At 45.0% G+C, this 25,703-nt stretch overlaps 1 pseudogene; it reads right to left on the bottom strand.

The window, feature by feature from the left end:
- Window positions 1-342: 342 nt before the first annotated feature.
- Window positions 343-2,935, bottom strand: LOC140473225 (immunoglobulin lambda-1 light chain-like; annotated as a pseudogene).
- Between the last annotated feature and the right edge of the window lie 22,768 nt (window positions 2,936-25,703).

The following is a 25,703-nucleotide window of genomic DNA, read 5'->3' as shown; positions in this document are numbered from 1 at the left end:
ATCCAATAACGATAGACAGTCATTTCGTGGCACCATTTCATATTTATTCATATCTTCTTTCATGCAAACTTCACAAACACAACATGGTCATTGTCTAGAAGGGAGATTGCTCGCCGTTCTACCCAAAGTGAAAGTTTACACGCAAAATGTTGGAGGCAATTGTAGCAGGAAATCCCTACTCATCAAATGGATCAATTATTTCACTGATTTCTGACATTCTTCGATATTCAGATTGTTCACCAAATGCTGATATTGCTGAGAAATTGCATTGCAAAACAAAAACAAACAACAAAACGCCACATTGCACGAAGTGACTGACCCATGACATTGTATACCTTAGAGCTAACATTCGCTGAAGCTGATGGTGTTGAGGAGAGGTGAGTTCAGTGAACCGTGCCTCACACTGCAGGAATATCTGGAGCCCTTCTTCCAGTCAGTGGCCGGGACTTTCAGGTAACTGCTCAGACTGTAGCTCTGATCACTGTCCAGGGACACGGCGCTTGTGGTCACCCCACTGTCTGTCTCTTTTCCATCCACGCTCCAGAGAACCTGCACAAAACCTGGCTTAAAGCGATTCACCAGACAGGACAGAGTTGCTGATCCTGTGTCTAGTTCTTCTGGCGAAGGAGGGAGCAGAAGGGCAGATGGTTTCTGATCATCACTACCTGTGTGAAGGAAGCGAGAGAGAGGATTATATATATGAATAAAAAAACGCTGACCATGTATGCAAGGGAGAATTATTTATTTGTATAAAACTTTGAATTGTGCGAGCGACAGAGCATCATTAATATCTTTGCAACTAACACTTTGACGTGTGTATCTAAATGTGCGGATATGTTGTATGTGTGTGTGTCGGACAGAGACAGAAAAAAATTAATTTATAATACTCTAACTTTTTTATGTGTTAGTGAAAGAGAGAAATGTTAGTACATAACAACTACCTACGCATGTGCGTGTGTGTGACAGTAAGGGATCAAAAGTGAGTGATTGATTAATGCACGTGTAACACTGTGAAGTGTGTGTGTGTGTGTATGTGTGTGTGAACGATAGAGTTATTAACATAACCATCTGACCTGTGTGTAACAGCGAATAATTGGTTCATACAAGATGGTAACCACTGTGCGTGTGCGAGAGAGAGAAATATGAACTTAATACTGAGCTGTGCATGTGAGAGATACTTCTCGAGCTAAACGGAGTGGGAAGAAAAGCAGGAAGGCAGAAAACTGGGTCAATGGAAAGATGCTTAGTAGTGTGGATGTGCAGAGGGATCTTGGTGCCCATGGACATAGATCCGTAAGAGTTGACACCCAGATTGATAGTGCTGTTAAGAAGGCAGACGGTGTGTTTGCCTTTAGCGGTAGAGGGATTGAGTTTTGGAGCTGTGATGTCATGCTACAACTGTACAAAACGCTAGTGCGGCCTCACTTGGAATATTGTGTGCAGTTCTGATTGTTCCGTTACAGGAAGGATGTGGAAGCATTGGAAAAGATGCAGAGGAGATTTGCCAGGATGTTGCCTGGTCTGAAGTGAGAGTCTTATGAGGAAAGGTTGGGGGACTTGGGTCTGTTCTTCTTGGAGAGAGGAAGGCTAAGAAGCGATTTAATAGAGACAGACAAGATGATCAGAGGATTAAATAGGTTGGACAGTGATAGACTTTTCCCTCGGATGATGATCCCCCGATAGCTGCAAATTGAGGGGTGATAGATTTCAGACCGATGTTAGAGGCCGGTTCTTCACTCAGAGAGTAGTAAGGGCATGGAATACCCTACCTGCCAATTTAGTTAACTCAGCCACATTGGGGACATTTAAACAGTCCTTGGATAAGCATATGGATTATGATGGGATAATGTATGGTGATGGGCTTAGATGAGTTCACAGGTCGTTGCAACATCGAGGGCCGAAAGGCCTGTTTTGTGTTGCCTTGTTCTATGTTCTAATCTCTGACCTGTGCATGTGACAAAGGGAGAGGGAAAGGGATAGAGAGAACGATTGAGACAATTAACACTCTGTCCTGTGTGTTTCTGTAAAATAGAGAGACTGACCTGTGTGTGAAAATAATTGATATATTCTATCGGATGGTGTGTGTGTGTGTGTGTGTGTGTGTGTGTGCGCGCGCACCTGTCTGTCTGTGTGGAGGATTCGTTTTTGCAGGGAGTGGCTATGTGGCTCTGGATACATGTTTATGTGAAAGAGACAGCATTATTAATATAAACAACTCTCTGCCCTGTGTGAATCCGTGAGAAAATTATTGATGCAATACTTTGCCTTGTGAGTACGAGTGAGAAATGTTGCAAAGTGTATTACACCGTGATGTTTTCGACAAACAGAGAACAGTATCGACTCTGAAGCGATATATATTCAACTTATCTTAAAAAAACGTAAATAGAGAGAAAACAGAACCACTTACTCCGGACGATCAGGGCAGTTCCACCTTCATAGATGTAACCCCACACTTCACAGTAATAGACGGCAGAGTCACCAGAGACCACGTTTCCGATGGTTAGAATGTAACTGTTGTTCGGAGAGTCTCGTGAAGGTTGAAAACGGTCAGTGAAGCCGGTGCCTCTGTGAATGTCACCATTGACCTTATGCTGGATAACAAACACTGGGGTTTCTCCGAGACTCTGTCAGTACCAACGCACATCGTAGGTGTCCACATTACCATCCTGCAGCACACACTTCAACTGGGCGGTCTGGCCAACAGAGACTGGGTCGGAAAGTAGACTCTGTTTGAGGACAGGATCAGCATCAGCCAAGGTACCTATCATTAAGAAACACACACATGCACACACCCAGTGACTTTGGGAACAATAAAGGAACCGGGGCTGACACAAAAATATTTAATGGACAGATGTTAGACGAGAGCAATTTCTGACCTGTCACGTGGAGCAGCAGAACACACAGCAGACGCAGTATGGGAAACATTTCCACTGGAGAATGTGTGGAAACAGTCAACCAGCACTGGGTGTAGCTTTCAGTCTTCGTGTTTGTGGGAGCCGCTCTGCAACCAGTGTCGGTAAACTGGGAGGGTTTGCCAGCTTTATTTATTCACCGGAATGCAAATGAAAAGGCAGAGACCAGGCAAATCGACCCTTTGGGTTTTACCCGACCTATTTCTGGCTTCTCACAGCCTTGTCCATCTTCTGAAGCTTTGCAGTTGCCTCTCAGTTTGCGTTTATTCTTTCCTTCTAACCTTAAACTGATGTCCTCTAGTCCTCGATTCCACAACCCTGAAAAAAGACTGAGTGCATTCACCCTCTCCGTGCCTCTCATAAACTTATGCACCTATATAAGCTTTCCCCTCAGTCTCTTACACTCGAAAGAGAGAAGTCCTACCTTGTCCAACCTCTCCCTATAACTGAGACCATGGATTCCAGAACGTTCTAGTAAATTTCTTCTTCACTCTTTCCAGTTTCTTATAACAAGGTGACTAAAACTGAACACAATACTCCAAGTGTTGTCTCACTAATGTTCTGTATAATTGCGACATAACTTTCCAACTTCTATCCTCAATGCCCTTACTGATGAAGGCTCGTGTGCCAAAAGCATTCTTAACTGCCCGGTCTACCTGCGACTCCATTTTCAGAGAACTGTGAACCTGAACTCCAAGATCCTTGTGTTCCACAGACTCCTTAAGTCCCTACAATTCACCATGAAACTCCTACCTTTATTTAGCTTTCCAAAATGCAAGACCTCTTAAACTGAATTGTCCCATTTACCTGCATTTGTCCCAGATCCCTTAAGACATTTCTTATGCATGTGCCTGTTCAATTGTCTTTTAAAGATTGTAATTACATCCTCCTCTCCCACTTCCTCTGGCATTTCGTTGCCTCCACACACCATCATCTGTGTGAACAAGTTGTCCCTTATGTCAATTGCCCCTTAAATCTTTTTCCTCTCACTTTAAACCTACGTCTTTTACTTTTTGACTCCTCACTTTGGGAGATAGATCTTGGGTATTCACGTTAACTATGCGCCTTATGATTTTATAAACCTCTATAAGATCAACATTTAGCCTGCTATGCTCAGGTAAATAAGGGCCCAGCCTATCCAGCCTTTCTCTATAAGTCAAATGATTCAGTCTTGGTAACATACCTTTTTTATCCTTTCTAGTTTAACAACATTCTTTTTGTTGCAGTGCAACATGAATTGTTCTCCAAATGCAGCATTACCAATGTCTTTTACAGCTGTAACATGAAATCCGAACTCCTGTGCTCAGTGATCTGACCAAGGAAGAAAACTGCGTCAAACCCTTTACTGACCATCCTGTCTACCTGAGACATCACATTCAAGGGACGACGGCCCTGTCTCTCTGTTCTACAACACTCCCCACGGCCCTAACATTAACTGCTTATGTCCTACACAGTTTGTCAGCTCAGTTGGTATGGTTGTGATATCGACTGACACCAGCAGCGCGGGTTCAATTCCTGCACCAGTTGCGGTTACAATGAAGGACTCCCCTTACCAATGTCTCCCCTCATCTGAGATGTGGTGACCCTCAGGTTAAAGTGTTACCAGTTGCCTCTGTAATGAGAGAGCAACCATCTAAGTTTGTGAGCGTGTTATCTTTATCCCTTTTTAAAATCTTTTCCTCTACATTCATTTGAAACCCTTTAATTTCCCTTTCCTTTTTGTTCTTCATATCAAGCTTGTTCATTTTCAATCGAGTCATAGTTAGTCTGAAATTTGCCATCTCAAGTCACAATTTCCCTCCTTCAGATCCTGAAATCTTTAACAGTCATTTTGAGCATTTCACTTTCGCAGGATACAGGTTTTGTTTGCATTCTCAACTTATCTGACAACCTTCTCAGTTCAGCCTTCGTTAAAGATTTCAAAGAAAAAGCCTTTTCCTCCCCAAAGCATTCAAAATAATTCTAACACTTCAAACCAGTCAGGAAACCTTGCCATGCATCTCCTCTTTCAGTCTATAATATTCAGGTAGACAAATTATTTTCAGAAAATATACCAATTCATCTTATGCTCGCCTAATTGGTACCTCGGACGATCCCTCATATTTGTTATATATGATCCCGACTGATGGTATGGTTGGACAAACCAGATTACAGAATGATCCCGAGACTCAATAGATTAACAGCAGGGAGGTACTGCTTGAACTGTATAAAATGTGTGTTTAGCTGCATCTATAGGATTGTGTGTAGTATTCTAGAAACCACATGATAGGAGGGTTGTGACAGCACTGTAGAGGATGTGAAGGAGGTTTACAAGGATTTTGCTTGGGCTGGAGAGTCGTAGCTATAAAGTTCGCTTGGATAATTTTTTTTTTTGCCTTGAAGCAGAGGAAATTGTGAAAGACCATACGCCATAGAGCAGTACAGTACAGGAATAGGCTATTTGGTCTACCCTGTCTGGGCTGACCATGGTGCCGTTATAAACTAATTCTATCTGTTTGCACATGGTCCGTATACCTCTGTTCTTTGCTTGTACATCTGAATGTCTGACTGCCTCTTAAACATTGCTATTGTATCTGATTCTACCATCTTCAATGAGATCAGGTTTAACGCTTGGGGGCATTTCAGATTGTATCCTGGGTCAGTCGCGACCTGGCAGCTTCTCTAGGCTTGTAGGCCATTCTGACTGAGATGCCTGTTCGTTGGCAAAAGTGTTGTGGAATCCACAACATTATGATGGGCATAGATAGGATAGGCAGCAAGGATCCTCTCCCGTTGGAAGAAGGATGAATGACCGGAGGCATAGATTTAAAGTAAGTGTCAGGAGGTTTAGAGAACATATCACAAAAAATTGCTGTCACCCAGAGGGAGGTGGAAATCTGAAACACACTGCTCGGGAAGCTGATAGAGGGAGAAATTTGAATAGGTATTTGGATGTGCACTTATGATGATAAGGCGATGGGCCAAGTGCTGGAAAGTAAGATTAGAACATTTAGGGAGTCATTTTTGACCAGCTGATGAAGACCAGTTTGCCTGGGCAAAAGTGAGGACCGCAGATGCTGGAAAGCGGGGTTTAGATCAGAGTGGTGCTGGAAAAGCACAGCAGGTCAGGCAGAATCCGAGGAGCAGGAAAATCGACGTTTCGGGCAAAAGCCCTTCATCAGGAAGAGAGGCAGGGATCCTCCAGACCCTATACTGGAGATCTTATATGACTTTACTTTTTGATTGACACCCCCCCTCACCCCCCCATGTTCCGTTCTAAAACCCATTCACAGCACTTCCTTGAGTCAGAACCATTGACATATGGGATGAACTGCTGGCTTCAGTCTTTAAACCAGCAATGGTGAGGCCATCAGTGCAAAGAACACGGCCGAAGGAGGAGATGAAGAGGAAGAGTCGGTTTTAAATTGGATATCAAGTCTGAAAAGGAAAAAGAGACTCTATTAGTAATTGGACAAGCAAGTGGTAGATGGGCATTGATGTGGGAAAATTAGGAATTGTTCGGAGGGCTTTTGTCAGAGGAAAGGGAAAAAATGGGATATTTTCTGAAAGGACTGAAATGTTTTGGTTTTCAGAAGAATTGCAGATACAGGGAAGTGAGAAAGTTAACAAATATCATCACACACAGATGAGGGCACAGATGATATTTTTTTGATTCACCTGTGAGGTATGGGGCTCCTTGCTGCCCCTTGAGAAGGTGTCGATGAGATGCCTTCTTGAATTGCTGTAGTCTCTTAGGAGCACCCACAATACCATGAGAGAGAAAAGATTGACCTCGCAACACTGAAGGAATAGCTGATACATTTCCAGGTCAGGATGGTGAGTGGCTTGAAGGAGAGCTTGCGGGGATACTGTTCCCATGTATCTGCTGCCCTTGCCCTTCTGGATGGAAGTAGCCATGGGTTTGGAAAGTGCTAAGGATCTTTGGTGAACTTGTATGATATATCTTGTAGATGGCACCCGCTGCCACAAGTGTGTGTCCATGCTGTATGGAGTGAGTGTTTGTGGAAATACCATGTCAGAATTTATTGTGAGGGGACAAGAGTACATAAGAAAGACCCTTGTGATGCAGGGGCAATTTCCTTAGCTTTGAGCGAGGAAATTTGGGTTCAAATCTCTCTGACTCCAGAGATATGTGATGACAAACTTGAGTATGTGTTCTAAAATACCTAGCAGTAGAGGTTTTACTGCAGTTATGCAGTGATTTGGTGGGCCTGCTCCAGCAGCAATGCGTGCAGTTGTGGTCTCCTCATCTATGGAATGATAAACTTATCCTTGAGGGAACACAGTGAAGTTTCACCAAGAGGAAAGGCTGCACTACCGATGAGAGTGGGCCTATAACCTCTCGCAATTAAAAGAATTAGAGATGATCTCACTGAAAGATATCGGAATATGAGAGGTTTTAGTCGGTCGATGCGGACAGACTGTACTCCTCCCCCCTCCAGGAACACACAAACCCACACCCCCGCCATATCAACCGCACTCACTCGAGTGTCTAGTCCACATTCTAGCCTAATGGATCAACCAATTGGGATTGAGACAAAAGGAAATTCTTTAGCTCAGTGAATGGTGAATCTGTGGCATTTTGTATGCATGTTGAAGGCTCTGAGGGGTAGAATTTCCCACCAAAGTGATTCGAGGGATATGTGATAGGAAAATGGTGTTGTGCTGCATACAGCCACGGTAGTACACAGTACTGAACGGCTGCTCACGATTGAGGGTCTGACTGGCGTTCTCTTTCTTTGGTGGTGTGTTTACTTGTATTGTCGGCTTGTTGGTTTGTTCGGGAGACACGGTGGCTCAGTGGTTATCGCTGCTGCCTCACAGCGCCAGGGCCACGAATTCCATGGAATTTACACCTTGTCTCTGTGTCACTGTGGGTTTCTTCCAATTGACTGGCTTCCTTCCAACAGTCCAACAATGTGCAGGTGAGGTGGGTTAGCCATGCAAAATTTCCCCGCAGTATCCAGGAATGTGAAGGCTGGCTGAGTTAGACAGGGGAAAGGGTAGGTGTTACAGGAATTGGGTGGGTCTCGGTAAAACGCCCTCCAGAGGGTCGATGGACCGAATGGCCTGCTTCCCTGCGAAAGGGATTCTAGGAAAGCTGCTGTACAACAATAATCATTTTACTGGAGTCTGACTGCACAGTCTGATTGAACCCAGCTCAATAATGATTCATACAATCCAAGAGCAGGATCCGAGACTGCCTCTCCACCTGCTTTCAATGCAACGCGGTGTTCGACCTCAGAAGACCTGGGGCGGTGGGGTGGGGAGTGGGGGGGGGGGGGGGGCGTGCAGGGAAGGGTGCGTTTCATGTGCCTCATTTTAGCTCCCGAGAGCAGAAGCCACACTATTTTTGGTCTGTTTGTGAAGGGGCTGCAGGTGGTGTGGTTACTCGCTCCAGATGGAGGGGAAGGGGAGGGTCATGTCGGCAGAGGAACTGAAACCTCTCTGGTCACTGAGCGATTAGAAACAGCAGCACCCCGTGGCACCATCAGTCCTCAGCCCCAAACAATCACATCGGTGGTTGTAGCTTCACCCACACGCAGGAGGGAAAATGCAGAGGTTCCATCAAACACTTACCTTCTCAGACATGTTACACATTTACACAAACAGACCCATCGAAATAACCGAATTGGATTCCTGATGTTTACTCTCTGAGCTCTCTTATTTTTTGTTTCACTCCTCCCTGTCTCTGTAACCATCTCCATCCCGGACACCCCTCTCAATCTCTGTCACCTCTTCCAGCCCCTACATCCCCTCCCTAACTCTGTAACTTTCTCCATCTCATACACCCCTGCCTACGTTTGTATATATCCTCCTGGTCCTGCACCTCTCGCAAGCACAGTAACTTTACCAGCCTGTATACAACTCCAAAGCTCTGAAACATCCTTCAGCTCTTATGCCCCTATTTATCTCTGCAACCTCTTCCATCTCTGTAACAACCCCCAGCCCCTAAATACTTCCCTATTTCTGCAATTGCCACCAGCGCCTATACTCTGCCCTACTTCACAACGTCTTCCATTCCCTCTACACCTCCCGAGTTTTGTAACCTCCTGCGGCTGTTCATCCTTTAATACTTGTTTCTTTCTCCAGCCCCTATATTCCTTCGCCTCCCTGTAACCTCCTCGGGCCTTTTAACTCCTCCTGACTCTGTAAAATTCTACAGCTCCTATATGCATTCTCTATCTCTTTGAAGTCCACCCACGCATGCGACCCTCCATATCTCTGTAATGTCCTGTTGCTCCTAAATCCCATCCTATGATCGTACCCTCCTCCAGATCCTACACCACTCCCTATTTCTGTCGCATCCTCCACTCCCTATACACACCTTTTTCTGACTCTGTCACAATGCCTTCCAACAATTCTTACATGCTTTCCTGCCTCTTCCACTTCCTCCAGCCCCAGGTTTCATCCATATTTCTGTCAACCCCTCCAGAGCCTACACCCTTGCATATCTCTGCACTCCATGCACTCCACATTTCCCAAACTTTGCAACATCCTCCAGACACTGCAACACGCCCTACTTCTGTTACTTCCTACTGCCCCAACAACCCTCCCTATTTCTTTAACTGCCTCTAGCTTCTACACCTTTCACTAACTCTGTAACCTCCTCCACCTTCTACAAGCCGCCCTCTCACTGTAACATTCTACAGACTCCCCATGCCATCCTAACTCCTGCATTCCTGCAGCCTCGACATCCTCTCGCAATCTTGTTCAGCACTCCAGCCCCTACACCTCTCTCTACTTGTTTAACCTCCTCCAACTCCTTGACCCCTCGCTAAACCTGTAACCACTCCGGGCATTGCACCCCACCCTCTGTTTGGAACGACCACCCATCTGCTTATTCTGCCACCCCATCCAGCTCCTGCACTCCTCCATCTCTCTCTGTAATCTCCACCAACCCCTACACAACTCCCTACATCAGCAACCTTCTCCATCCCATACATCCCTCTTGTCTCTGTTACCCCCCATCACTGGAGCCTCATCTGGCCTCTAATCTCGTTGCTATCTCTGTCACCTACCTCAGTCCTACGCTTTTCCCAAATTCTCCTCCAGAACCAACACTACTTCCGATCTCGGTCTCCTCCTGCAGCGGCAACTCTCTCCCTCTCTCTATAACCTCCTTCAGCCTCTACACCTCAATAAAGTGCCACATTTTATGAAAGCAAAGCAGGACAGGACTTGCAAATTTATTTCAGGGCTCTGTGGAGCAGAGTGACCAAGCGGTGGAGGTGCAGAGTTCCTTGAAAGTGGAGTTAAAGGTAGTCACCGTGTTGAAAAGGGCCTTTGGCATGTCATGACTGTGCAGGACATTGTTTAATCTACTTTCATAATACTTTCTTCAATTCTGTTCTCCTTTCCTTGGGAAAGATGTTGTTAAACTTGAAAGGATGCAGACGAGAATTACAGGGATGTTGCTGGGATTGGAGGCTTTGAGCCTCCAATCCTGTTCCTGCCTTATCTCCATAACCCTTGATTCCACAATGCTTTAGAGCTCTATCCAACTCTTTCTTGGATGAATCCAGAGACTGGGCCTCCACTACCCTCTGGGGCAGAGCATTCCACACAGCCACGACTCTCTGGGTGAAGAGGTGTCTCTGCATCTCTGTCCTAAATGGTCTACCCCGTTTGGTGCCACTTTGGTGGCAAGAACAGGAAGGCAGATTACTACCTAAATGGAATCAATTTAGGTAAATGGGCAGTACAGAGAGATCTGGGTGTTCTTGTACAGCAGTCAATGAAGGTACGCATGCAGGTACAGCAGGTTGTGAAGAAGGCTAATAGCATGCATGGCCTTCACAACAAGAGGGATTGAGTGTAGAAGCAAAGAGGTGCTTCTGCAGCTGTACAGGACCCTGGTGAGACCACACCTGGAATACTGTGTGCAGTTCTGGTCTCCAAAGTTGAGGAAAGTCATTCTGGCTATTGAGGGAGTGCAGCGTAGGTTCACGAGGTCAATTCCTGGAATGGCGGGATTACCTTACACTGAAAGACTGGAGCGACTGGGCTTGTATACCTTTGAGTTTAGAAGACTGGGAGGGGATGCGATTGAGACATATAAGATTATTAAAGGATTGGACACTCTGGAGGCAGGAAACATGTTTCCGCTGATGGGTGAGTGCCGAACCAGAGGACATAGCTTAAAAATACGGGGTAGACCATTTAGGACAGAGATGAAGAGAAACGTCTTCACCCAGAGAGTCGTGGCTGTGTGGAATGCTCTTCCACAGAGGGCAGTGGAGGCCCAGTCTCTGGATTCATTCAAGAAAGAGTTGGTTAGAGCTCTCAAGGATAGTGGAATCAAGGGTTATGGAGATAAGGCAGGAACAGGATACTGATTAAGGATGATGAACCAAGATAATATTGAATGGTGGTGCAGGCTCGAAGGGCAGAATGGCCTACTCCTGCACCTATTGTCTATCGTCTATTGTCTATTGAGCCTTATGGAGAGCTTAAGTAGGCCGAGTTTTCTTTCCCCTGGAGCGCCTGTCTTTACTGTGAATGGCGCTGACAACAAAAGATGTATAGCAGAGACCAATTACGTTCTTGTTCAACCTTGTTTTGCTAAAGTTCATATATTGTCAATAAAAAACTAAATCATTTATTAAAGGTGCACGCTGGTATCGAGAATTGAGTATTCATCACGATTGAAATTGATGTTCAAAAATATCTAGTTAGAATCCATTGGGGTTAATTTTGAGAGTCACTGAAGTTTTAAATTTTGTTGTGGTTGGAATACAGAGATGCAAAGGTTAATTTAGTTTAACTTCTGTCTCCATGCTGTAACATATCATAGAGCGAAGTTGAAGGAAATCCTGGACAAATTATGGGCATCTTAATGTAGTGGAACTTTATTGAGTTGAGTCACTTGGCAGTGCAGAACCTCAGTGTAGTTGGAAAAAAGAGACATGTTTCATTTACTAATCCAAATGGAATAAACCCAAATTTCAAAGGGAATAACAATTCATTTACATATGTCATTGCATTGAAGTTACCTATATATATGACTGGCTAAAATGAACTCTCCAGTCTGGCTACAAGTTTGCCAGTTAAGAAACAGTCAGGGTTGAAGAGCTGGATGGCCAACTGTTTCATCCTTTACATGCTGATTTCATTGGCCTGGATTTGAGACTGTTTTTGTTCTTCGGTTGAAACATTGGATCCTTGGTCCCTAACAGAACTGTTATAAATCCGAGGATCGATGGTGGGCCCGCCCTATTGGGGATGCTGAGTCCCCTGAGTTGGTGTATGGGGAACAAGCGTGGGACAAGGAATGTAGCCCTTTTGCAGAACAGCTTCCTCAACGTTTGCCAACGGCTGAACGAACAAGGACACAACCTCTCCCTGCTATTCACCCCGACTGTGAAATAGTGCAATCAGGCTGTTGTTGACAGCTCCCAAAGTCGATTTTTCTGCTCCCACCGTCTCAGCCTCACAAACCCCTTATTGAACAATTAAGGTGCAGACCTTCAGCAGACTCTCATCCAGCACCTACACCCATGCTATCTCTGTAACCTCCTCCAACCTCTCAATCCCCCTTTACTCTTTAATCCTTTCCATCCCCCTGCACATATCTTTGTAACCTCTCCAGCCCCGTCACCCCTCCCCAACTCTGTAACCTAGTCTACCCCTGAACTCTACCCTGTCGGTGAGGTCCCATCCAGTCCCTGCAGTGCTGTCCGTCACTAACCTCCTCTCGTCTCGACATATTTCCCTACTTCCTCGAGCCCTACACGCCTCCTTATCTCTGTTACCTACTTAGCACCCTCATCCTCCCCACTGCCCCTCCCCCTCCAGCCCCTGTATCTTTCCCTACCCCATTATCTTTTCCCACCCTAACATCCCTCTCAAGCTGTGTCACCTCTTCCAGCCACTGCAACCTCTTTCTCTCTCTGTATACTCCTCTATTCCATCCACCCCAGTTAAATGCGGCATCTCAGAACAGGGCTTATAGACAATAGACAATAGGTGCAGGAGTAGGCCAGTCTGCCCTTTGAACCAGCACCCCATTCATTACGATCATGGCTGATCGTCTTTAACCAGTATCCTGTTCCTGCCTTATCCCCATAACCCTTGATTCCACTATCCTTAAGAGCTCTATCCAACTCTTTCTTGAGAGTATCCAGAGACTTGGCCTCCACAGCCTTCTGGGGCAGAGCATTCGACACACCCACCACTCTCTGGGTTAAGAGGTTTCTCCTCAACTCTGTTTTAAGTGGCCTACCCCTTATTTTTAAGCTGTGTCCTCTAGGTCCGGACTCACCCATCAGTGGAATCATGCTTCCTGCCTCCAGAGTGTCCAATCCTTTAATAATCTCATACGTCTCAATCAGATCCCCTCTTAGCCTTCTAAACTCAAGCGTATACAAACCCAGTCACTCCAGTCTTTCAGCATAAGATCGTCCCGCCATTCCGGAAATTGACCTCGTGAAATTATACAATTAATGGCCGGACCCTGGGTTGTGTTGCCAAAACTGAAAAATCTAGAGGTCCAGCGGTGCAGTTCCCTGAAAGTGTTTAGAAAGGGTGAAGAAGATGTTTGGCTCTTTCACCTTCATTGGTCAGTTCACTAAGTAGAGCAATTGTGAGGTCATGTTCCGACTGTCCAGGGAATAGGTTGAGTCATTTTTCGAATACTGCATCCAATTTTGCTCCCTGCTACAGGAAAGTTGTTGTTAAACTTGAAAGGTTCATAAAACACTGACAAAGATGCTGCTGGGATTGTTGGGTTTGAGATTTAGAAAGAAGCTAAATAGGCTGGGTATTTTATTCATCCTGGAGCGCTGGAGGTTGAGGGGTGACCTTATAGAGGCTTATGCATTCATAAGCGGCACGGATGAGATGAATTCAGAAGTGATATGACACGAGGTTATAATCTAACAGGTTTATTTAAAATCACAAGCTTTCATAGCGCTGCTTCTTCGTCAGGCTCTTACCACAATCTCTCAAATTAGTCCCACAATTTTTCATGCACGCCTCCTGCAAATGTTCCTCCTTCCAGTATGTATGTGGGTGCGCCCCTCCTACACTTTTGAAACTTGCTATTGAGTGTCCTCCCTTTCAGAAAGTGCATCCCAGACCACAGCAACTTGCCGCATTGAAAATACAGTGCCCAGGTTTCAACTTCACTCTCGGGGCCAGCCTGCCAGTGTTTCACTCTCTTAGTACCACAAGGGTCTGCCAGCTGCAATTACAGAACTCACTCCATGAGGGCAGCGACTTGAGTCTGATGGCAAGACTAAGCACAATATGCCTCAGTTGCAATGCGTGCCGAAGGAAGAGGTTAAGAAGGCGGCATCGGGCAATGGAATGTCAGGGAGGTACACTCAGGGAGGCGTGGTAAGACAAAAGAGAAGGAGAGATCGACAGTAAGGTCGTGGAGGCTGAGAGAGAGAGAAGTTAGAGACTGTGTGAGACAGAATAAGACTGTGGGGAGCGGGGTTGGGGAGGGAGGGGCCAGGAGAGGGGAGAGTGAGGCAGATAGAAAACAAGAGATAGGGAGAGAGAGGTAGTGAGGGGCCAAGGAGAGCATGTGTGAGACTGTCATGGTTAGAAACAAAGAAGGTGAGAGAAAGGACGAGCGAGAGGACATGTTTGGGAGACAGTGTAATAGAGAAGGTGAAAGAAAGAGAGACGGAGAGTGGGAGGAAGAAGAGATTCTGAGAGATTGGGATGGAGGGATGTCAGAGAGAGACAGCGACATTGGATGAGTGAGAAGAGCTAGGAGTGTGGAAAAAGGGGAGAAGAGGTACAGAGGGATGGAGGGAGAAGGAGAGGAAGAGAAGGAAAGAGAGTGAGGGACAGTAAGAGAGTGTGTATTGGGGTCGGGGTGAGACAGAGAGAAAGAGAGGAACGGGAAGAAGACAAGAGTGGCGAGGGAAAGAAACAGTAAAGGAGGGAGAGAAGAGAGAGAGAGCAAGTGAGAGAGAGATGTGAGTGAGAGAGAGAGCACAGGAGTGAGAGGAGGATTGAAGTGAAGGGGGTACAGAGAAAGAGAGATGTCAGGGAGCAAGGGATGTGACAGAGGGTCCATGAAAGAGACGATCCAGCGGGAGGGATGATAAGAGGCAGAGAAAGAGCTGGAGAAGGAGAGGGAGAAAAATGATGAGGCGGTAGCGTGAGTGACAGCGAGAGGGAGAGAAACAGACTGAAGTTTAGTGTCAATGTTGTTGCAGCAGAACAGAGTTCCGAGCTGCTGTTTGGAAAACTCCGGTAATCTGCACGTTCTGGTGACCTAGGAGCGTCACCTAATGGCAGACGATCGCAGCTGCAAGTGTTAGAGCCAAGCTGATCTGAACGGTCGTGGGCAAGAGCGTATCAAAGCGCTACCTAGTGGTATCAGAAACCAGCAATAAGGAGTGACAGGATGCAAACAATTTTCCCGGTAATTCAAAAGGAATGAATCTGGGAAAGAAGTGCATTATTTCAGTTAGGTTCCTTACATAATGGAAACAGGCCCTTCCACCCAGGAAGTCCACATCGACCCTCCCAACAGTAACCCAGCCATACCCATCTGCCAACCCTGCATTCACACCTGACTAATGCACCTAACAACATGGGCAATTTAGCATGGCCAATTCACCTGACCTACACATCTTTGGATTGTGGGAGGAAACCGGAATACCCAGAGGAAACCCACGAAGACACGGGGAGAGTGTGCAAGCTCCACACAGACACCCAATGCAGAAATCGAGCCCAGGTCCCTGGTGCTGTGAGGCAGCAGTGCTAAGCACCGAGCCACCTTGCCTCCGTAGTGCATGGGAGCACAGAGACTTTCCACCCCACAAACCAATAATTGCTAAGTGTAGGAGAAATTGATGTGTTTATCAAAATCGTTGACGTAATTGGTGCAACTGCAGTTGATGATCCCTCTTTGCCTTAGAGACAAAATTCCAGATTCACTCTTTTGTCTTGTTTTGGAACTGGCTGGATGTGGAAGAAAAGTTGCAATGATTATGATTTAAGATTACACAGGCATGGAAGAGCTGACTTAGGGGAACATAAAAGGAAAGTGATGAGTGTGGGGGGGGGGCGGAGAAATTGTCAGTCACAGCAACATGAAGCAGTTGATGTGGTGTTTATAGGTTTCAGTCAGGCGTTTGAGAAGGTTCCCCACAGGCTACTGCACAAAATACGGAGGCATGGGATTGAGGGCAATTTAACGGTTTGGATCAGAAATTGGCTAGCTGAAAGAAGACAGAGGGTGGTGGTTGATGGGAAATGTTCATCCTGGAGTTTAGTTACTTGCGGTGTACCGCAAGGATCTGTTTGGGTCCACTGTTGTTTGTCATCTTTATAAACAAGCTGGATGAGGACGTAGAAGGTTGGGTTAGTAAATTTGTGGATGACACAGGTCAGTAGAATTGTGGATAGTGCCAAAGGATGTTGGAGGTTCTAGGGGGACATTAATAAGTTGCAGAGCTGGACTGAGAGGCGGCACATGGAAGTTAATGAGGAAAAATTAGAGGTGATTGACTTTGGAAGGAGTAACAGGAATGCAGAGCGCTAGGCTAATGGTAAGATTCGTCGCAGTGTAGGTGAGCAGAGAGATCTCGGTGTCCATGTACATAGATACCTGAAAGCTGCCACCCAGGTTGATAGGCTTGGTACGAAGGCATATGATGTGTTACCTTTTATTAGTAGAGGGAGTGAGTTTCAGAACCATGAAGTCATGCTGCAGCTGTATAAACCTTTGGTGCGGTCGCACTTGGAATATCGCGTACAGTTCTGGCCACCACATTATAGGAAGGGTGCGAAACATTGGAAAAGGTTCAGAGGAGATTAACTCGGATATTGCCTGTTATGGAAGGAAGGTCTTTTGAGGAAAGGCTGCGGGACTTGAGGCTATTTACGTTCGGGAGAGGAAGGTTGCAAGGTGACTTAACTGAGCCATATAAGACAATCGGAAGGTTAGAGAGGGTAGACAAGAGGGGACATAGCTTTAAATTGAAAGTAACAGATGTAGGACAGATGCCAGACGTAGTTTGTTTAGTCAGAGAGTAGTAAGGGTGTGGAACGCACTTCCTGCAACAGTTGTAGACTCGTCAACTTTAAGGGCATTTAAATGGTCATTCGATCAACGAAAATAGAATAGTGTAGGTTAGATGGACTTGGGATTGGCTTCACAGGTCAGTGCAACATTGAGGGCTGGAGGGCCTCTAATGTGCTGTAACGTTCTATGTACGTCATTCATAGCGCCGCCTAGTTGTTGGGATGAGGATATATATAAGACAGAAGAGCACCCAGCGTTTTGATGGAGGTATATAGCGGTTACAGCTACAGCAACATTAATCTGGATAAATATAAGTTACTGTGTAAAACGCGGCGCGAATCAGTGTTTATATATTTTTAAAAACATCACACATTGCCACCTAACGGCAGCGATGACTGAGTCGCTCTAATGTACAGGTATACAGTAATACTTACAGCACCATGCTGCATCAGAATTTCGGATGTATATCAGTTAGAGTGCCACCAACCATTGTGTCGAGATTATGTATCGCTCATATTGTGTTAACAGGGATAAATTGTGGACATGCGAGGACTGTGGAGTAGGGATTTAGATCCCTGTCTGAGCTGCAAACACCGGACAAGGCAGGTAATTGATTAAGGCAGTGCTCAGTAGTCATCAGCTGTGGTGATGACGGTGTCTGGTGCAGGGACACTTGGTCGCAGTGGTGGAGGCAATGCCCAGAGCGGGTACAATTGGCTTTGGTCTTTTTGAAGATGAACTCTTGGTGGTATCATCTGTGTATCTGGAACGGGGTTTCCCTGAGACCCAGAGAATTTTGCAAAAACCTCTCAGAAGCTTTGGAGCTGTGTTTGAACACCCTTTGTAGAGAGGATGAACTCTGTACATGTAATTTAATTTTTTATCCTTTTTGTAACTCCGATTGATGGTAGAATGTGGTGATGAAACACTTTTCACTTATCCTTCCACGTGAGTGATGCTGATTTGGCGATCATTCAAAGCGTCAAGTTCCGAGGAGTGGTGATCACCAACAATCTGCCTTCGTCCACTCATGTTGACGTCACAGTCAAGCAAGCCCAAGAACATCTCTACCTCCTCAGGAGGCTAAGAAAATTTGGCATGCCCATAATCGTTCTTCACAATTTTTGCAGAAGCACCAGGCAATGCATTCTCTGCAGATGCACCAGGGCTTGGTATGGCAACTGTTCTGCTGAGGACTAGAAGTAATTACAGAGAATTTCAAACACAGCCCAGCCCATCATGCAAATCAACCTTTTTTCTATCGACTCCATCCAGACTTCTCAATGCCTCGGGAAGGCAGCCAATATAATCAAAAACTCCTCCCACCTCTGTTGTAATCTTTTCCAACGTCCTCTGTCAGGCAGAAGATACTAAAGTTTAAATACACAGGAAAGGTTTCTGTTCCGCTTTCATTAGGTTTCTGACTGGACCTCACAATTTGGACTTTCCATGTTGGTCTCTTTTTTTTTGTGTGCCTTCTCTGCAGCCATAACATTATATTCTTCACTCTGCTTTGTTATCACTCTGCCGCATTTTGCAACATATAATGTGCCTATCCAGCTTCCAAAACAGAAGGTTTCACTGCACCTAGTTGCATGTGACAATAATAAATCAAATTTTAAAAAAACCTGTGACAATAAATAACTAAAACAATTCATCGCCACCTAGTGGCAAGATGAGTGTTCGGGTGTACAATAGATGTATGAACTATGACATCACTCAGCGGCAGAGATGAGAATAGATCTCAGTCACAGAGCCAATTAATGGTTGTATTATGGATATACATCAGTCACCATGCCACCATGTGGCAGGGATGCTGATGCTGCTCACTTCCAGTAAATGCTGAGCCTGGACTTCAAATCCATCAAGAGAAAATAATAACACTGAGGTGATTTCTGTATTAACTCTACTTTCTTTCAACCTCGGTAATAGCTGGAGAACTGATTAGATCAAACATTCTGAATTGAATCTCTGTTTTTGTTCTGCTTATGGACACCCAGACTTTTCAAGGTTGCCCAGTCTCTGCAGGGAGACAGAAACGTAAGATATAGAAGAGGAGGAATTCAGCCCTTCCAGTCTGTTCCACCTTACAATGCCATCATGGCTGATCTCATTTCAGCCTCAACTTCACTTTCTTGCCCAGTCCCCATCATCCCGTTAACCCATTCTTATATTAAAATCTATCTTCACCTCAAAGTTACTCAGTGACCTGACAGCCATCACACTCCACAGATTCACAATCCTTTCAGAGAAACCATTCCTCCCCATCTCTGTTGGACATCTACAAGCTCCTATCGTAGAATCATGACCTCTCCATCTAGATAGCCACACATGAGTCACGTCTACTTTATCAATCTGATACAGCACGGTGGCACAGTGGTTAGCACTGCTGCTTCACAGCGCCAATGACCTGGGTTCAATTCCCACCTCAGGTGACTGACTGTGTGGAGTTTGCACATTCTCCCCGTGTCTGCGTGGGTTTCCTCTGGGTGCTCCGGTTTCCTCCCACAGTCTTAAGATGTGCAGGTCAGGTGAATTGGCCATGCTAAATTGTCCATAGTGTTTGGTAAGGGGTAAATGTAGGGGAATGGGTGGGTTACGCTTCGGTGGGTCGGTGTGGACTTGTTGGGCTGAAGGGCCTATTTCCACACTGTAAGTAATCTAATCTAATCCTATCGACCTCAATTAGCTCTCCTCTCATTCTTCTAAATACTGGTGAGTACAGGCTTTAGCTGCTCATAGAACAAGTCTCGCATCTTACCAGTGGGGTTCTCTTATTAATCATTCAGCCCCAGGATTATTATGCTCATGTAATTGTAGAATGAACAAAGAACAAAGAAAATTTACAGCCTAGGAACAGGCCTTTTGGCCCTTCAAGCCTGAACTGATCCAAATCCACTGTCTAAATCTGTCGCCCAATTTATAAGCATCTGTATCCCTCTGCTCCTACCTACTCATGCAACTGTGCAGATGCATCTCAAATGAATCTACCTTGCCTGCCTCTACAACCTCTGCTGCCACCGTATTCCAGGCACCTACCACCATCTGCATGTATCCGTCTTAAACTTTTCGCCTCTCATTGTTGAATCCATCACCTTGGGAAAAAGCTTATCTCTATCTACTCTGTCGATACCTTTCATGATTTTGTCGACTCAGTCAGGTTCCCCCACAATCTCTTTTTTTGTAATGAAAACAATCCTAACCTACTCAAACTCTCTTCATAGCTAGCACCATCCATGCCAGGCAACGTCCTCATAAACCTTTTCTGCACCCTCTCCAAAGCATCCACATCTTTTGGTAATGTGGCGGCATTAACTATGTTCAAATTTGGTCTCCACCTTCGATTAGTAATGAAGAGGTGTGTGTGAATGTGTGTATGTGTGTGTGTATATGTGTGTGTGTATGTGTGTATGTGTGTGTATGCATGTGTGTGTATGTGTGTGTATATGTGTGTATGTGTGTGCGTGCTATGTGTGTATGTGTGTGTGCTATGTGTGTGTATGTGTGTGTGCTGTGTGTGCTATATGTGTGTATGTGTGTATGTGTGTGTATGTGTGTGTGCTATGTGTGTGTGTGTGTTTGTGTATGTGTGTGTATGTGTGTGTGCTGTGTGTGTGTGTTATGTGTGTGTGCTATGCGTGTGTATGTGTGTGTGTGAGTGTGCGTGTGTGTGTGAGTGTGCGTGTGTGTATGTCTGCGTGTGCGAGTGTGTGTGTGCGTGTGTCTGTGTGTGAGTGTGTGTGTATGTGTGTGCTATGTGTGTGTGTATGTGTGTGCATGCAATGTGTGTGTGTGCTATGTGTGTGTGTGCTATGTCTGTGTGTGTATGCTATGTGTGTGTGTATGTGTGATGTGTGTGTGCTATGTGTGTGTGTATGCTATGTGTGTGTGTGTGTGTGTGTGCTATGTGTGTGTGCATGTGTGTGTACATCTGCGTGTCTGCAATAAGTACAAAAAAAAGCAATAGTATGAGACTCATTCACCCATTAAGTCTGTTCTGCCATTCAATATAATCATGTGTTCAGCTGTATCTTGATACCATTATTCAGTTCTCCTCCACACGCTTCAACAGCTTTCGCCTCCTGAAAACTACTCCTTCCTTGGAAATATTCAATGGCTTTGCCACCACAGCATCCTGTGTTGGAGAATTCCATGTTTTCACCATCCCCCAAGTGAAGAAATTTCTCCTCATCTCAGTCACAAATGGTTTATGCGGTATCCCGAGAGATTTTCCCTCTTGTGCTGGACTCTAAATATGTGTGTGTGCGAGAGTGTGTAAAAAAGTAAAAGTCTGTGATGGAACAAGATATTTTGTGTGTGACTGTACATGTGAGTGTGGTGAAGTTATTACAAGCATGTGTGCAAAAGCGAGAAAGTGTGGCTGAGTGTATGAGGCAGTGAGTTAGAGAGACTGCGTGTAAGAGGAAGAAAGTGTTTCATGAAAACACGAGAAGGAGAGGAGATTGTGAAAAAGTGTAAGTATGTGTGAGAGACAGAGGGTATGTGCAAGAGATAATTAGAGACTGTACATGTCAGGGTGGGTTAGAGGGAGTGTGTAACATATAGAAAATGCGTGTGTATCCAAGAGTGAGAGTGTGACAAGGAGAAAGTATGGGTGTGAGAGAGTTCATGTATGAGAAACAGAGAGGGAGAGTTAGAGAAAGTATGCAAGAGATAAAATGTGTGACTGTGTGAGTGAGAGTGTGTGAAAAAAGTAAGTGTGAGCACGTGAGAGAGAGGAGTGCAGGTATGTGTAAGAGAGAAAGTGTGCATGTATGAGCAGGAGGGTATGTGCATGAGAAGAAGGAATGAAAGAGATTGAATGTAAGAGAGAGAGAACATGTGAGTGCGTGTGAATCTCTGCTTGAGAGGGAAGGAGTGGATGTGTATGCAGGTGAGAAAACCTGTCAGAAGTCACAGGACGCCAGGTTATATTCTAATAGATTTGTTTGGAATCACAAGCTTCTGGAACGCTGCTCCTTCATCTGGTGAAGGAGCACCTGACGTGTAAAAGGAGTAGTGCTCTGAAAGTTTGTGATTTCAAGTAAACCTGTTGGACTATAAACTGGTGCCATGTCACTTCTGACTTAGCCCACCCCAATCCAACACCAACGTTTCCACATCATAAGCGAGGGTGTGTGTACAAGAGAGAAATTGTGCATGCATGAGAAAGCAATAGTTAAGTGAGTAAAAAAGGCAATGTGTTTGTGTCTACGTATGTGTGTATATGTCGATGTGCAGTGTGTGCATGTGATTCCACGTGCTTAGAATGAAGCTTGTAGCTTTTGATTTGGAAAATCTTTTAAAATATGTTAATAAGTTGTTCTATTGCCAGTGAGGTTTTCTCAGGCCCATGTCAGCTAACAACCAGTGATTAATCCTTGACAGTTCACAGAACGGAGTGGGTGGCCTCAGCTAAACGGTGCCCGGGGGAATCTGAAATTTTGAACATGAAAACACAGAGAAGCGACATATTCTTATGCTGCTATTCTGTGAATGAAGGAGCGATTCGGTTATCCTACACTCCACACTTCCCCATTACTCATCCTCCCAAAACCGTGCCATTGTCCCTACTCACTTGTTGAAAGTTTCTTTTCAATCTGCTTCCACTTTCCGAAGTCCTTAATCACAATGACTCGGTGGGTCAGAAAACATAACACTTGCGATTTTTGAGAAGGTTTGTAGATCAAGTTGAGGTTCAGGTTGTAAGTTAGCTCGCTGAGCTGGCAGGATAGCTTGCTGACGTTTCGTCAACATGCCTGGTAACAACATCGGTGAGTCTTTCGCGATGTACTGGTGTTCTGTCCCTCTTTCTATTTATATGTCTTGGTCTCTTCAGGTTTTTGATATGATTTCCGCTTCTTTTTCTCAGAGGTTGGTAAATGGGGTCGAAATCAATGTGTTTATGGATGGAATTCCGGTTTGAATACCAGGTCTCTAAGAGTTCCCTTGCGTGTCTCTGTTCAGCCTGTCCAAGGATGGATGTGTTGTACCAATCGAAGTGGTGTTCTTCTTCATCTGTATGTAAGGACACTAGCGATAGTGGGTCATGTTTTTTGATGGCTAGTTGGTGTTCTTGTAACCTGGTGGCTTGTTCTCTCCCTGTCTGTTCGATATAGTGTTTGTTACAGACTTTGCATGATATTTTATATTTCAGTTTTCAGTGGAATTCCTTTGCTCATCCCTCTGTCGGTGTGCCAGGGAGTGAGAGTATGGGTCTGAGCATACAGACTAGCAAAGGAACGCCACCAGAAACTGAAATACCTAGTTGAAGACTCATGCCACTCCTTCCACTTTTCCCAAGAATTGCTGAACTAATCAAAAACACAAGGCAGAAGAGGACGAAATAATGCTCTCCCTTGATGCAACAGCCCTATTCATATCAATTAAAATCGGCCTGGCCAATGAAACACTGACCACACTACTAGACGAACGAAGGACACAACCACCAGCCAGCAACAACTTCATCAGCAAGATAAACATCATCAAGCTCGTAGAGCTGTGGCTTTCTACCCACCTCACCTTCAATGACAAGACCTACAAAAAAATCAATGGCACACCTATGGGATCAGGCCTCTTAGCAGAAGCAGCAATGCAGAGACTTGAACAAACGATCCATGATCCAACCCAAGCTTTGGGTCCACTACTGGGATGACACCTTTGTCAGCACAAAACGGAACAAATCAGAGGAAACCCATAACGTCATCAACAACATTTTTACTGGGATAAATTTCACAAAAGAGGAGGAGAGCAACAATAGACTCCCCTCCCTAGATGTCACATTGGAACGGACAGTTACTGGAGAATTGCAGACCAGCGTCTACAGGAAACTAACAAACACAGACCAGATGCTTAACTACAGATGCAATAATTGCAACACCCACAAACGGAGCAGCATCCAGATGTTATTTAAACGAGTCACAACACACTGCAGCACCCAGGAAATACGAGCAGCAGAAGAAAAATACCTATACATGTATTCAAGAAGTACGGGTACCTGTTAAACACAGTCCACCAACTCTTAAACAACCAGCTGAAATAAGTAGACACAACACACTCAGAAACTCGAGCCACACTACCATGCATCAAAGACATCTTGGAGATGACTACCACACTACTACAAACCCTTGGTATCATGGCAGCCCACACAACAATCTTCACACTGAAACAGCTTCTGATGAACCTAAAGGACTATATGCGAACAAACAGCAAAACGAATGTCATTTACAAAATACAATGCAAGGACTGTAAGAAACTCTGCATCGGACAGACAGGCAAAAATCTAGCCACCAAGATACGCGAACATCAAGTAGCCACCAAAAGGCATGACCCACTTTCCCTAGTATCCTTTCACACAGAAAGACGAAGGACACCACTCGACTGGGACAACACCCATCCTGGGACAGGCTAAACAGAGACAAGTTCGGTAATTCCTAGAGGCAAGGCATTCAAACCGGAATTCCATCAATAAACACATTGATTCCATCTACTAATCTTTGAGAAAAAGAATCAGAAATAATATCACCCATCTTAAGTGACCAAGATATATAAATAGAAAGCAGGACAGAACACCAGCACTTCACCAGAGGCTCACCAATGATGTTCCCTAATGATGTAATGAAACGTCTGAAAACAAACCTGCCAGCTCAGCGAGCAAACTTACAACCTGAACAGAACAGTCATTTCTGAATTCTCTTCCTCTACCCAAACCTGTTATCGACCCTCTTTCCAATGGGAACAATATTCCCTCGCTGCCTCCAGTAAAACCTGCACGAGTTTCTCTGTGGAATTAGGGATAACTCACTTTGGATGAGATGGGAGAGAACAAATGCCCTACTTCTAAGGCGAGCTCATTATCCATCACCAAGGGGCTGAGCTTAAGTTGGGCTTGTATGCTTGTATCTGCGTTTTTGTGTGTGTGTGTGTGTGAGTGTGTGTGTGTGTGTGTGTGTGTGTGTGTGTGTGTGTGTGTGTGTGTGTGTGTGTGTGTGTGTGTGAATAGGGCTGTTGTGGGAAACAGAAGTGAGATAGAGATCTTTCTGCGGGTTACAGGTTTATGACCCTCAGCTTGCAGCTCCTGACTCGGCGCATGTTTTACCCACAATCAACTCTTGTTAGTTAGAATTCATAAAGATACAGAGTCCAGAGCACACCTGTCAAAATTACAGAGGCACTCTGAAAGGGGCTATCATTGACAAGATCAGTGACAGAATTGGGAGGTTAGACTCATCAGGAGAGAGCGAACTTTTTTGGGACACTTTTGAAAAGAAAATAGCGAGCTGTGGGCCATTACCTGATTCAAGTTTTAAAATTGTGAATATCAATACAATAGAATGTTTTGTTCCTGTTACAAACAAAACTAAAGTTGATCAACATCTCCCCCCGCCCCCCACCCCCGATAAATTCAATCAGGAATCCAGGAGAAACTTCCTCAGGAATGGAGATTATAGATCTCACTCCATAGGGATTTGGGAGAATGGACGACTTACTCCCATGGGTGGTGGAAGGGACTGGGGGGCTCACACGTGGGGAGTAGGAGAGAATCGAATACTCGGTCCTGAGTGGTGTGGGGAGAATTTAGGTATTTGGTCCCACAGGGAGTGGTTGAGATGAATATTGTTGGTGTACATTCACATTCCATAATTTGATATAATTCTGTGTAATGTTGTCACAGCTGCAAACTATCCACTGCCAAGATACTTTTAATGCCCTTTAAATGTTCAATAACGACAGTCATTTATTTTTATCATTTCAGATCTATTCAGAGCTGTGTTTACTCCAAGTTTACAAACGCAACA

Source organism: Chiloscyllium punctatum, unplaced genomic scaffold (assembly GCF_047496795.1).
Source record: "Chiloscyllium punctatum isolate Juve2018m unplaced genomic scaffold, sChiPun1.3 scaffold_556, whole genome shotgun sequence".
NCBI lineage: Eukaryota > Metazoa > Chordata > Chondrichthyes > Orectolobiformes > Hemiscylliidae > Chiloscyllium > Chiloscyllium punctatum.
The sequence above is the reverse complement of the archived record's forward strand: the minus strand, read 5'-3'. Positions and strand labels throughout refer to the sequence as shown.